Source organism: Astatotilapia calliptera, chromosome 10 (assembly GCF_964374335.1).
Source record: "Astatotilapia calliptera chromosome 10, fAstCal68.1, whole genome shotgun sequence".
Lineage (NCBI taxonomy): Eukaryota > Metazoa > Chordata > Actinopteri > Cichliformes > Cichlidae > Astatotilapia > Astatotilapia calliptera.
The window spans coordinates 6,912,827-6,928,215 of NC_137431.1; the positions used below are offsets into that span (position 1 = coordinate 6,912,827).

At 43.1% G+C, this 15,389-nt stretch overlaps 1 protein-coding gene across 5 annotated transcripts in view; it reads left to right on the forward strand.

Annotated features, from left to right (window-relative positions):
- cblb (Cbl proto-oncogene B, E3 ubiquitin protein ligase) overlaps positions 1-15,389 on the forward strand; it is a 158,382-nt gene that overhangs the window by 14,881 nt on the left and 128,112 nt on the right. The gene's annotated exons all lie outside the window — the stretch shown is intronic.

Below are 15,389 nucleotides of genomic sequence, written 5' to 3' on the forward strand. Positions count from 1 at the left end.
TGTTGTTGATTTTTCTTTTATGCGAATAACTCATGAGAATTTTAAAGCTGTTCTTTAACACTCCAATACTGGTCTCTCACTCTCCCGTTGGAGAGCCGCGAGCTTCTCCATGATGTTGTCAAACTTGCACTCCGTGGTCTTGTCATTCTTGTGCTCAGAGAGCCGATTCTGAGAACTCACGACTGCAGTGAGCTGCTCCACGATGTAATCCAACTTTCGCTCAGAGGTGTTATTCTGAGGGAACTTCCCCTTGATGTAATCCAATATACGCTCGGAGGTGTTATTCTGAGTATTCACGGCAGCCGTAAGCTTCTCCAAGGTCTTAACCATGCTGCATTCAGTGAGCTCTTTCTGAGAAGTCGCGCCTCGTCCCATCGTTTCAATCCCAGCGGGCAGCCTTGGGGGGGTTTAAACAGCTGGTTCCGCTTTCTTAATTCTCCGATAAGCCAGGGCCAAGCCAGCTCCGATCAGCAAGAACCCTGTTATCATGGTTCCGAATAGGTAGATATCTTCAGCGTCCTCGATCGACAGTCCCGCCAGGCACACGATCCTCCATTTCTGCCACCCGTCCATCGTGTATCCGGCAGGGAAAGTCCCTCCAGGGCACTCGGGCTCTCCCAAGCCCAGACTTCTCGTTGAGAAAAGGGTGTCAATAGCATTCAGAGACCAGTTGATCAAATCCATAATTCTCTTTTAGGTTTTAGAGAACAGACTGTGAGAGAGTGTTCCAGGGAAAGTAATACACATGAGACAAGACAAGGACACAAGAGGCTAAGCAGGGAAGATAAGGGGAAGGAGGAGAGGAGAAAAGTGCAACTGCCTTCGCCGAGAGCCAAACGAGAAAGAGTAATTTAGCAGTATTTTTCATTAAGCATATAATTTCAGATCATAACCATTTTCCATTCATACTGACAAAAGTCTGCAGTAGGGTAATGGTTACTTCCTTGTGAAGCAGTTTCTAATTCTTTTCAGTTTTATCAGGAGGACATTTTTGGCTAGTATTTTCCATGATTTTACAAATGTCTTAAAAGAATATGTTTTGCTCATATACCTTCCTCATAAAAATGTTTTTTTTATTTGCATAAAAAATGCAAAACTTATTTTGTGATATTCTTGGAATTTTGAGAATATTAGAAGATCCTGTTCCTATCATTTCAATACATTACACAATATATGTAATTCAGTATAATAGTGAATTAAAGTGTTTGTTATGAAAAATGTCATGTTAAAAAAAATCCACTTGTGTAGAGAGATATAAATTGCTACTGGATGCACTATCACTGCTTTATTTTGATTCTGTAAAACCTCATAATTATCTCTAAGACAATGTGTTTTTTTCAATGTAGTTGAATTATCTCTGCTCATCCTACACTGTGTTCAGAGCCACCTTAGAAACTAAGTATAGTATAATCTGTTAGATTATTAGATTTTTGCAAACCGAAGCTGAGGTATAGCCCTTTAATCAGTCAAAGGGTCACACTTGTTACCCATCCTGAGAGAAGATTGAGATGTCAGGACTTGGCTTGAGGCTAACTGCACATAATGTCTTTCAGATGAATTTACTGTTTATATTGTAAGGAAGCTGATGCTGATGCTCACTATAAATAAACATTCATAAATTTAAGCAGAAAACATCACTATGGCCACTATTAGCCAAATTAGCCAACTGTGTCAGATAGGAAGCTGTTGGAGGTATATGAAATGGTGGTGGTCAGAGGGCCCGGTGGCGCCAGTGTCCGGCAGCTGTGTGCTTAGGGTTATTATCCTGTTGAAGATAAACCTTTGCCACATTTCAAAAGCCAGAGCACTTTGAAGGAGGCCGTCATCAAGGATGTCTCTGTAGATTGCTGCTGTCATTTTTTCCTCAACCCTGACTAATCTCCCAGTTCTGCTGCTGATGCTGGCACCACGATGCTTCACTGTAGGGATGGTATTAGCCAGGTGGTGAGCAGTGCCTGCTTTCCATGACACACGGGATTCAGGCCAAAAAGTTAAATCTTTGTTTAAGAGAGACCTGTCATGAGGAATGATTTCCGTCTGGCTGCTCTACCATACAGGCTTGATCGGTGAAGTGCTGCAGAAATGATACTCCTTCTATCCCAACTTGCTCAGACTGGCCAAGTAGCTAACAGTCCCGGTGTTTCAAAATCTTCCTATTATGGATGATGGCGGTCACTGTGCTGATTGGGATCTTCAGTGCTGCAGACATTTTTCTATACCCCCACCCCAAGTTCTGTGACTTGATACAGTCCTGTCTTGAAAATCTACAGACAACTCCTCTGACCTTTCTTGCACTGTCATCAAAAGGACCTTATATAGACAGGTGTGTGTCAGGGTGCAACTGAGCTCAGTTTTCGGTGTCATGCAAGAATTACACTTCTGAATTTTAAGCAAACTTTTTCCACTTTGTTGTTATTGGATAATGTATGTAGAATTTTGAGTTGAAAAATGAATTTACATTTACATTTTACAATAAGGCTGTAACATAACACATTGTGGAGGAAGCAAAGCACTGTGAATACTTTTCTCTTCCTCTGGGATTAATGGTACAGTCCAAATTACGGTTACAGTTGTGTCATTTTAAAAATGCGATGTAAAAAGGATGACTTAAAAAACAAAAAAACAAATACATTAAACATTGGGCACCAAATTCTGTAAATTTTCAAAATGCCCGAAATGCCAGTTTTGTGTGGATTTTTTTTATCCACAGTTTTTTTTTTTTTACCCTAATAGAAGATAGTGTTTAAGGCAATAGCTTCACATTTTCACAGATACACTGTTGGATATTTTTCAGAAAATGAAATTTAAACTGTGAATCATATATTTTGTTTTAATATGTTAAAACGATATGTTATGAATTAATTAAATTCACATACAGTGGGGCAAAAAAGTATTTAGTCAGCCACCGATTGTGCAAGTTCCCCCACTTAAAATGATGACAGAGGTCAGTAATTTGCACCAGAGGTACACTTCAACTGTGAGAGACAGAATGTGAAAAAAAAAATCCATGAATCCACATGGTAGGATTTGTAAAGAATTTATTCGTAAATCAGGGTGGAAAATAAGTATTTGGTCAATAACAAAAATACAACTCTACTTTGTAACATAACCTTTGTTGGCAATAACAGAGGTCAAACGTTTACTATAGGTCTTTACCAGGTTTGCACACACAGTAGCTGGTATTTTGGCCCATTCCTCCATGCAGATCTTCTCGAGAGCAGTGATGTTTTGGGGCTGTCGCCGAGCAACATGGACTTTCAACTCCCGCCACAGATTTTCTATGGGGTTGAGGTCTGGAGACTGGGTAGGCCACTCCAGGACTTTCAAATGCTTCTTACGGAGCCACTCCTTTGTTGCCCGGGCGGTGTGTTTTGGATCATTGTTATGTTGGAAGACCCAGCCTCGTTTCATCTTCAAAGTTCTCACTGATGGAAGGAGGTTTTGGCTCAAAATCTCACGATACATGGCCCCATTCATTCTGTCCTTAACACGGATCAGTCGTCCTGTCCCCTTGGCAGAAAAACAGCCCCATAGCATGATGTTTCCACCTCCATGCTTCACAGTAGGTATGGTGTTCTTGGGATGCAACTCAGTATTCTTCTTCCTCCAAACACGACGAGTTGAGTTTATACCAAAAAGTTCTACTTTGGTTTCATCTGACCACATGACATTCTCCCAATCCTCTGCTGTATCATCCATGTGCTCTCTGGCAAACTTCAGACGGGCCTGGACATGCACTGGCTTCAGCAGCGGAACACGTCTGGCACTGCGGGATTTGATTCCCTGCCGTTGTGGTGTGTTACTGATGGTGACCTTTGTTACTTTGGTCCCAGCTCTCTGCAGGTCATTCACCAGGTCCCCCCGTGTGGTTCTGGGATCTTTGCTCACCGTTCTCATGATCATTTTGACCCCACGGGATGAGATCTTGCCCCAGATCGAGGGAGATTATCAGTGGTCTTGTATGTCTTCCATTTTCTGATGATTGCTCCCACAGTTGTTTTTTCACACCAAGCTGCTTGCCTATTGTAGATTCACTCTTCCCAGTCTGGTGCAGGTCTACAATACTTTTCCTGGTGTCCTTCGAAAGCTCTTTGGTCTTGGCCATGGCGGAGTTTGGAGTCTGACTGTTTGAGGCTGTGGACAGGTGTCTTTTATACAGATGATGAGTTCAAACAGGTGCCATTCATACAGGTAACGAGTGGGGGACAGAAACGCTTCTTACAGAAGACGTTACAGGTCTGTGAGAGCCAGAGATTTTCCTTGTTTGAGGTGACCAAATACTTATTTTCCAACCTAATTTACGAATAAATTCTTTACAAATCCTACCATGTGAATTCATGGATTTTATTTTCACATTCTGTCTCTCACAGTTGAAGTGTACCTCTGGTGCAAATTACTGACCTCTGTCATCATTTTAAGTGGGGGAACTTGCACAATCGGTGGCTGACTAAATACTTTTTTGCCCCACTGTATATGGTAAAGGGGCTGATTCTTATATAGCGCTTTTCTACTCTCCCGGAGTACTCAAAGCACTGTATATAACATGCCATATTCACCCAATCTCGCAAGCACTTTCTTTATACATAGTGCTTTCTAACTACAGTCACACATTCATACGCTGACAGATGCATCAGAAAGTAACTTGGGGTTAGTATCTTGCCCAAGGATACTTGACATGCAGCCTGGAGGAGCCAGGGATCGAACCACCAACCTTCCGATCAGTAGGGTACCTGCTCTACCTCCTGAGCTACAGCCACCCCCTTGTGATTTGGTGTATATTGTATTATGTATACAATAGCAATTATGTATGTATTAACACTAAATCACGAGAGTTCTGTTACAGGGCTTTATAATCTAAGGTAGAGACCCCGAAGTAATAGAGAGAGAAAGCCCCCCACAATTAAACGTCCCTCTATGAGCAAGCACTTGACGACAGTGGGGAGGAAATACTGCCTTTTATCAGAAAGAAATCTCTGGCAGTACTATAAGGTCTTGAAGATAAAATCAGTCCTGGTTATTCAATGCATTGTATGTGAGGAGAAGGATTTTAAATTAAATTCTGAATCTAACAGGGAGCCAATGAAGGGAATGCTCTCTCTTTCGCTGCAGCATGTTGGATCAATGGACAGCTTTTCAGGGAGTTTTTAGGACAAGCCTAGTCCAGCCGAGAAGTAATAAATGCAAAAACTAGTTTTTCAGCTCTATGACAGGATGTTTCTAATTTTAGAGATACTTTACAACTACATGAGCAGTCCTGAACTGGTCATGTGTGTGCTCAATAAACTGGCAAATTACAGCAGGATTTTCCTATCCTCGGTCAGAAGGCACAGGTGACTTATATGATGAAAGAGGGGGTCTACAGCAATGATAATTAGGGTTCCTTTAATCCAAAACATCTCCAGAAGTGAATTCGTATGAGTATATGTATGTGTGTGGTTCTGTAAAATAACAGAAATTACAATTAGCAAACAATTAAAGTCAACCTAACTGGTGTAAAAAATACAGAAAGGGTTGAACAGAAAGTCTAATTCGAAAATGACTAAACCCCACCCCCTGGTGGACACAAATGGGCTGCTGCACAGGGATAGACTCCATCTTTACTTTGGGCAGCTCAGTTCACAAGGGTAGCGCCATTTTGGTCAAATCAGCATGAATATACATTGTCTCGTGGCTACACAAACCGCTGGAAAACTCTATAAAAGCATCACCCAATGTACATAGGTAAGTATTTGATAAGTTACAACCATAGAACAAACAAATACAAGGCACTTACTTATCATTCACGCACACGCACGACACATGTTCAGTACAACAGCCCAGCTCCACCAGTGCTATCACGGTGAACCAGCGCAAACTCAAACAAAGGATGGGAGGAATGTACCATCTTAGCAGTGGTTAGAGGGTGTCCGTGGAACAGTCTATATACACAAATCACAGGGGTTTTATACAGCCGCCCCCTAATGTGTATAGCACATTAGTAAACATTAAAAAACCCATGTGAATATGACTAAGGACATTCAGCTGACAGTTCAGGTAAAGTGATAAGTTTTGACATAGGCCGTTGGTATTTATGTTTCCCAATGGCGACTTCAGCTACTCGCACCTGTCCATCCGGGCTGGGAAACACGTGTGTTACCTGTCCTACGGGCCAGGAAGCCCGTGGGAGCTGATAGTCCACCACCATGACAGTCTGTCCCACTTTCAAAGGTGGAGTAGTCTGGTTCCACTTCTGGTGAGGCTGCAGTCCAGGCAGGTAGCGCTGAATGAACTGAGTCCAGAACTGGTCCGCTATGACTTGGCTGTGACGCCATTTCCGCCTTCCAAGTTCTTCTCTGGTGCCATAAACTGCCTGGGGAAGGGAAGCATCGCGCCGCCCCATGAGCAACATATTTGGCGTGATTGGATCAACATCTGCAATATCCGAGGAAACGTATCCCAGTGGCTTGGAATTAAGTATGCCCTCTACTTCAATAAGAACAGTAAGCAACAAATCCTCTGGCACCGCTTGACCTTTGAGAGCAACTTGAAGTGCAGATTTGACTGAACGGATCTCCCGTTCCCAGGCTCCCCCAAAATGTGGAGCATGCGGAGGGTTGAAGTGGAAAATGATGCTCTGTTCACTGAGCTCCTGCAGTCGTGGCTCCATCACTTTGAATGCCTCCTGCAGCTCTCTGTCTCCTCTGAAATTGGTGACCTGATCACTCAGTATTTCAAAAGGTTTTCCTCTTCAAGCAATAAATCTGCGCAGAGCCATGAGAAAGGAGTCAGTGTCCATACCAGTGAGAAGGTCGAGGTGAATGCAGCGGGTCATAAGGCATTTAAATATAATTCCCCACCGTTTCTCTTGTCTCCTACCTACTGTATCTTTATAGTGAAAGGGCCAAAACAGTCAATTCCTGTGGACCAGAATGGCGTCTGATTTAATCGCAAGCGGGTAGCAGGGAGATCAGACATCTTCGGTGAAACAGGCTTGGCTCTCCACTTCTTACACTCAAAACAGCGATACTGATGCTTCCTTATGGCCTGTCTGCCTCTTAAAATCCAATACCTGCGTCTCAATTCGGCAAAGACACGTTCTGGGCCAGGATGCAGGAGACGTGTATCCTAGTCTTTGATGATGAGCTGAGTAGCAGGATGGTCTGGTGACAACACGATAGGATGCAGAGTGTTAACATCCATCTGCTCTGCTCGCTGGAGACGTCCACCTACTCGTATGAGGCCAAGCTGACTGTCATATTTGGGAGAAAGGTTGCTCAGTCTGCTGTCTTTGTACACCTCTTTCCCAGATTTAAGTGTGTGTACTTCAACAGGGAAGCTATCTTGTTGTGCCTGTTTGAGAATTTGAACTTCTGTCTCTAAGCGTTGTGCCGCTGACATAGGGAGGACAGCCGCCCCGTGAGAAGACAGGTAGGTGGCCTGCACCAAATCAGCCCAGGTGTTGTATGCAGGATCAGACTGTGCCAAATCTGTAGTGACATAGGCACAGAAAGCTGATTTCTTTAACTCAGTATTATCTTCAGTGTCTGTACTCACAGTAGGTCGTGCTGGCCACTGCTCAGATGCTTGTCTCAGGAAGGGGGGCCCATCCATCCACTGGCTAGGTTTTGACAGCTCACGTAATGGTTTTCCCCGGGTGATGTCATCTGCTGGGTTCAAAGCCGAGGGGACATACCTCCAGCTGGCGGCCTCAGTCAGCTCCTGTATTTTGGCAATACGAGTACCTACAAACACTTTATAGTGGCAGGACTCGGACTAGATCCAGTTCAACACAGTGGTAGAATCGGTCCATAAAGTAGTCTCACTAATGGGCAGAGTAAGCTCACTGAGGAGGAGTCTAGACAGTTGTGCACCAGCCAGTACGGCACACAGCTCTAAACGGGGAATTGACAGTTTCTTGCGGGGAGCTACACGTGATCTGGCCATGATAAAGGCAGTGTGGACCTCATGTTCTGCCGATTTAAATCTCAAATATGCCACTGCTCCGTAAGCACACTCTGACGCATCACAGAATACATGCAGCTGGAAAGTTCCCTCTTGGGTTGCTGGGGCTGTGTAGCATCTAGGCAGACAGATTTCTTGTAGATACTGTAGCTCACTCACCCACTCTTGCCACCGTTGGAGTAACTCGCCCTCGATGGGATCATCCCAGTTCCTGTCGTTCTGCCACAGACGTTGAACAATAACCTTTGCCCGGGTCGTGAAGGGGATGATGAAACCCAGTGGGTCGTATTGAGAGGCGAGGATGCTGTAGATGTTTCTCATGGTTGACTCCTGAGGAACCACTGGCTGACATCTGTAGGCGATCTGGTCTGTGGAGCAGTGCCATGCCAAGCCTAAGGTTGGTTCTTGGGGATGTGGTTGGTGTTCAGTCAACCACAGCTCGCAGGTAGGGGACTTTGCTTCAGAGGGGAGATGAACAATGGCCTCTGGGTAGTTACTGGCCCACTGTCGGATTTCGAAACCACCAGTAGATAGCAACTCTCTGATGATAACATCGACAAGTGGTCGTGCCTGCGAAGCAAAGGGCAGAGATTGCAAACAGTTATCGACATAAAATGAGTGCAGCACGGAGTCTAGTACTTGTTCATTGCCATCTTTATGATCCTGCACATGGCGCTGAAGGGCATACGTGGCACAACAGGGGCTGCATGTGGTTCCAAAGGGCAGGACACACCACTCATAAATGTCCGGGCTCCGATCTCTTTCCATATCTCTCCACACGAATCTCAGCAGGGGCCGGTCATGCGAAAGAAGCCGCACCTGATGGAACATACCTCGTATGTCCCCACTCACAGCAACAGGGTGCTCCCTAAATCTCAACAGGACACCTATAAAGGATGGACCGAGAGTTGGACCTGGTAGCAGCTGATCGTTAAGGCAGTCTTGCCTGTATTGGAAGGAACAGTTGAAAACTATCCTAGGTTTATTGTTATGATGCACAATATGATGGGGAATGAACCAGGATTCATCTGTGCGGTTTGCCTCTTCAGGAGTGAGTTTTCTTACATAACCTGCTTGTTCCAGTTTGTGTATTTCTGCATTGTACACAGCCACTAGATCAGGATCTTTAATCAGGCGCTTCTCTGTGGACCGAAGGAGAGCCATCACTGCCATGGTCAGTTCGTAGTTTAGTGGAGTCTCTGCGGCGGAGCAGAGGAGTAGCATAGCGAGCTATTCCATCCACCTGTACACGTTCTGTGGTTTTCTTCAGTAACTCCAGTGCCTCTTTGTCTTGTTTAGAGCGAGTTACCTCTTTCTCTGATCGAAAGGGGAGCACATCTAACTGCCACAGCTTCTCAACGTTCTGTCTTAGCGCTTGAGAGGGAGTTGGTAACAGGGATGTGTGCAGACATGAAGCTTCAGTAGGTAGATGTAGAAAGGTAGCCGGTCCCTGGATGGCCCAACCGAGGTTAGTGTTGACAGCAACAGGGCTGCCTAGTGGACCAACTTTGACAGGTGACAGAGGGGTGATGAGCTGGACATTATCTGAGCCTATAAGAAGCATAGGCTGCACATCCTTAAATGCTTTGATGGGAACGTCGGCCAGATGTGGATATCTCTGACGGAGTATGTCCACTGGACAGGATTGTTTTGCCAGATTAAGTTCTTTAGCAGTAAAAACACGTCTGATGTGATGTTTGATTTGGGGAGAGCTGGGTGCGCTTAGTTCAAAAGAAACGCATGCGCCTTGTAACTGTGACACCTCCTGCCTGATGGTTCATAGTTTGAGGGACTCCTCTGTGATATTTAATTGCAGGTAATGAACCGCTGCAGATAAAACAATAGTCCACTCTGATCCGTCGTCAAGAATGGCGTAGGTGGACAGAGATCGCCCATTATTGTGGAGGGTAACTGGGACCACTTTAAGCATGACTCTGCCTGAGTGAGTGACTTGGGCCAAATGCACCATGCTGGAGGCTGTACTCAATGTCAGGATACTCTTGTTTGAGCTGGAGAATTATTAAGAATTATGGACTTTAAAGTCTTATTCAGACACTTCACCAACCCGTCAGTCTCTCTGGATGCCGACTCAGGAGATAACCTGAAACACCTTTCGATAGTGAATTGCCCCAATTTTCAATTTTCATCACTTAGCCAAAGCCTAATTTCACAGTGTTGTCAGAAGACTGCTCAAGGGGAAAATCTTCCATGAAGTAAACCATCGGAACTGGGGATGCCCCTGAGAGACTTCCAATTTCCTCCTGCCTGGAGAGTGTTGGAGGAATTTGCATCACCGCTGAACACAGCACAGACATATGTGCCTACCAGTTGTGTGCACATCCCTAAACAATGCCTCATCGGTTTATTAAACTGGAACCATTCCGTTCCCAGAATTAACCGATGTTCCAGAAGGGAGCTAACTGCAGCCTTGACTCTTTTCCCTTGGATTTGGTGGACTAAGATCTATGTGGAACCCTTCTGCCAACATATCCACCACTTCCAGGTTCGCTGACCAACAGAGACCCACTCTACCAGATCTGTTTGTCCCGGGAGCCCCACAAACTGTTCCAACATGGCTAAATCCAGCAGCTGTGTTCCCGTCTCAATCGGGCCGATTGAGACGATGCAGCAACCACCTGGCTCCTGCATCTCAGAGCTGTTGCATGTAGGTGAAGGGTCAATCCTTAAACTATATCCCTCTTCCCTGGAGTTGCCCTGCAGACATTTGTGAATTTGCCCCACAATACCTGCCACTGTCTGGGCCTCCCTCAAAAAAAGGGACAGCATCCGCAACATCCATTCTGCCACTAGACACTGGCACACCTCAACTGTGGCCATGAACAGCTCCAGAAATGACTGCTATTTACAGAACACTGTTATAAAATATATCATTGTCTTTGTATTTCCTGAACCTTATTAGTGAATGCCATTGAGATGTTTTGTCCTTTAATAAGAATTAATCACAAACATTTTTTAGATTTTAGATTTTTACATTACAGTGTTCCCTCATTTATCGTGGGAGCTATGTTCTAAAAATAACCCATGATAGGTGAAATCCACAAAATAGCCAGCTTTATTATTTACAATTATTATAGATGTTTTCAGGCTGTAAAGCCCCTCACTACACACTTTATACACTTTTCTCAGACAAGCATGAACATTTTTACACTTTTCTCTCTTGTTTAAACGCTCTGAAAGTTCAAACCTTCGTAGAAAAATAAGTCCAGTATTATAGAATGAAACCAAAGATCAAACCCTGTTTTCAGGTCCACAACATGGGAATAGAGTAGCTGCGAGAGAATTCAACATTAATGAATCAATGGTACGGAAGTAGAGGAACCAAGAAGAATGAGTTGAGTGAAGTTTGACTTATCTGACTGTTTTGTGTCGGTTAATGCGCCTTATGGTCCGAAAAATACGGTAACTTCTACCTTCCTTTAGCATGTCCAGAAGTCCAACTTTTTGTGCGATGATTAGCATCTTCCTCTGCCTTTTGGATGCTACCGCCGGTGCTTTTGACAGTGCAAAACATTTCGTCCACATTGTTTTCATTCAGAAACGTTTTTCAGCGCAGAGCTGTGTTCATGAAAACTCGGACATAAGGATATCAGTCTTCTTTTATCTTGTGGTAACTGTGAGAGCATATGGACTCTCCTCCTTTCAACAAATTGAAGGCTTCAGTAGTACCAACAAAACTGAATATAAACTCAAATCTATGGAATTCACATAGTAATATAGATTGCATTTTTTGGGGTCTTTTGGGGTCCGTCTAATGTCCCAAGTTTGCTTCATTTTTTATACACATTGCCAGAGAGCCCCCTATAAAACACAGCCCAAACAGCTGATTAGTTACACACCCATGCACATTTATTCTTAATTTCACTTGAAAGAAGTTTTACTTTAATATTTCTATTTTTGCTGTTGAGTTGCATTCATCATCTTGTCAGTGCAGTAAACATTCTGCCTGAGAGGTCAATAAATCTACTGGTTGTTACCTTATATAGCACTTTTGTACTCTACCTGAGCACCAGTGGTGCTTTATATACACTGAACAAAAATATAAACGCAACACTTTTGTTTTTGCTCCCATTCCCCATGGGATGGACGTAGAGACCTAAAATTCATTCCAGATACACAATATAACCATCCCTCCCAAACAGTGGTCACAAATCAGTCCAAATGTGTGGTAGTGGGCACATCTGCTATATTGAGATAATCCATCCCACCTCACAGGTGTGCCACATCAGGATGCTGATCTGACATCATGAGTAGTGCACAGGTGTACCTCAGACTGCCCACAACAAAAGGCCACCCTGGAATGTGCAGTTTTTTGCGCTATTGGGGGTCTGGGGACCCAGAACCGGTCAGTATCTGGTGTGACCACCATTTGCCTCATGCAGTGCAACACATCGTCGCATGGAGTCTATCAGATTGTCAATTGTGGCCTGTGGAATGTTGGTCCACTCCACTTCAATGGCTGTGCGAGGTTGTTGGATATTCGTGGGAACTGGTACACGCTGTCGTATACGCCGGTCAAGCACATCCCGAACATGCTCAATGGGTGACATGTCCGGTGAGTATGCTGGCCATGCAAGAACTGGGACATTCTCAGCTGCCATCTGCCCTGAACAATGTGAACCATGATTCATCTGTGAAGCGCACACCTCTCCAACGTGCCAGATGCCATCGAATGTGAGCATTTGCCCACACAAGTCTGTTACGGCGACGAGCTGGAGTCAGGTCAAGACTCCGATGAGGACGACGGGCATGCAGTTGAGCGTCCCTGAGACGGTTTCTGACAGTTTGTGCAGAAATTGTTTGGTTGTGCAAACCAATTGTTCCAGCAGCTGTCTGGGTGGCTGGTCTCAGACGATCTTGGAGGTGAACCTGCTGGATGTGAAGGTCCTGGGCTGGTGTGGTTACACGAGGTCTGCGGTTGTGAGGCCGGTTGGATGTGCTGCCATATTCTCTGAAATGCCTGTGGAGACGGCTTATGGTTGAGAAATGAACATTCAATGCACGGGCGACAGATCTGGTTGACATTCCTGCTGTCAGCATGCCAATTGCACGCTCCCTCATTGCTTGTGGCATCTGTGGCATTTTGCTGTGAGACAAAACTGCACATTCCAGGGTGGCCTTTTGTTGTGGGCAGTCTGAGGTACACCTGTGCACTACTCATGATGTCAGATCAGCATCCTGATGTGGCACACCTGTGAGGTGGGATGGATTATCTCAATATAGCAGATGTGCCCACTACCACACATTTGGACTGATTTGTGACCACTGTTTGGGAGGGATGGTTACATTGTGTATCTGGAATGAATTTTAGGTCTCTACGTCCATCCCATGGGGAATGGGAGCAAAAACAAAAGTGTTGCGTTTATATTTTTGTTCAGTGTAAAATGCTCCATTCACACCATCATCCATTATCTATGCGCTTTCTATCTCAACATTCACACGCCGATGGATGCATCGGAGAGCAACTTGGTGTTAGTATGCTGCTAAAGGATATTTAGGCATAGAAAGTATTTGGTTCATGCAATGTTTGTGTTATCTTTACTGTGTTGTTGAAATTTTAGGCTACCTCATTGTTTAGGTTTACCAGTTGCTGGGTAAAAGATGTTGCATATTGCTCACAGTCTTATCCTCACTTATGTTCATAAACATGTTGTTTGTTCCAGAATGCTTAATGTTTAATATTTACTGCCTCTGTGTATTTTCCTTTTTGTAATTTACACTGTTAAAAAAAATCTTAAAAAAATGGTAATATTCCAGCAGCTGGGGTTCCAAAATACTACCGTAAAATAACAGAAAATAACTTCCTCATAAAAATACGGTTATTTCCAGTAATGACAATACAGTTTGTTGCGCTAATTTCACATGGGATCTTGCCTTTTCAAGTGGTTTTAAACATTAAATTAGGAACATGTTAATGTGATTAAACAATGAAATTATCTATAAATAGGAAAAAAAATAAATCCTAAAAAAACGGTAGTATTCTGGCAGCTGGGGCGCCAAAATACTACTGTAAAATAACAGAAAATAACTTTCTCATGAAAATACAGTTATTTTCAGTAATGAAAATAGAGTTTGTTGCGCTAATTTTACATGGGATTCTGCCTTTTCCAAGTGCTTTTAGACATTAAATTAGGAACATTTTAACGTGATCAAACAATGGAATTACCTATAAACAAGGTCAATGAATGTGGCAATATGAATCATAATATGTAAATGTACAGAAATATACAGTTAACAGTTAGTTTAAATAATAATGGATTGCATGCCCTGGGACAGACTGTCAGAGGCGAGGCTGCCATATCGCACAATCGGCCCCTCTGGCTATCACCAGTAGGCGGTAGGTGAAGAGTCTTGACCACGGACACAATACCGAGAGTGTCCGAGCCGGGGCTCAAACCGGCAACCTTCTGATCACAAGGCAAACTGCCAACTCTTGAGCCACGATCGCCCTAAATAGCAATGATAATAAAACTTATGTGATGTAACACAAGCTTATAGGAATCATGTTATATACTTTTCCATAGCATTACATTTGAATTCAACAGTTCAATCTTTCAAATAACGGACAGATATTTGTGAAATCATGATACATTTGTGAATGTATTTTAACAATCTAAATATGCATATGTACAGACAGATACATTTAATAGTCATGAAAATTATGTTTTATTGCATTACAGTGATTTAACGTTAATGTACATTTGAAATGTGAAATCACAGTCTATTTACATAACTTTAATGATATTCTAGAAGAACAGAACAAAACTGTAAACTGTAAACTGCACACTAAAATACTTTTATATTAGGATTTTTTCCTACAGTACAGCCATACCCGCGATCTTGTGGTTGTTAGTTCACATTCATTGGCCGATGCTTAGCGTCATGTTATTATGTGTCCCAACATCCAATGGCATGTCACGTTGTTTTCATGGCCACACCCTCACCCCAGGTGCAGAGGCCTATTTCTGTTTAGGAATGTTGTGAATACTTTGAGATTTATATTAATTGCAATTCCTACCTCTACATTTATTTTTTAAAATATATAATTAGCACAGCGTTGGCCGTGCAATGTTTTATATGTTTTTTTTTAGTTTTTATTCCTATTAATTATATTTTCACTTGTTACCTCTGAATTATTGAATCAGACCCAGATGACATGGAATTTTCAGCAAAATTATAAATCAAATACTCCTTTAATTATTGATTATTCTCATTACTGTTCGATCATTTTATATATTTTTCCATAGTTTTACATTTGAATTTCACAGATCATTCTCTCACATAACAGACAAATATTTGTGAAATTATGATACATTTCTGAATGTAGTTTTACAATCTAAATATGTACAGAAAATATATTTAAAAAACAAGTAAATTGTGTTTTACTATATTTACAGTGATGTTATGTTATTTTACCTTTGACATGTAAA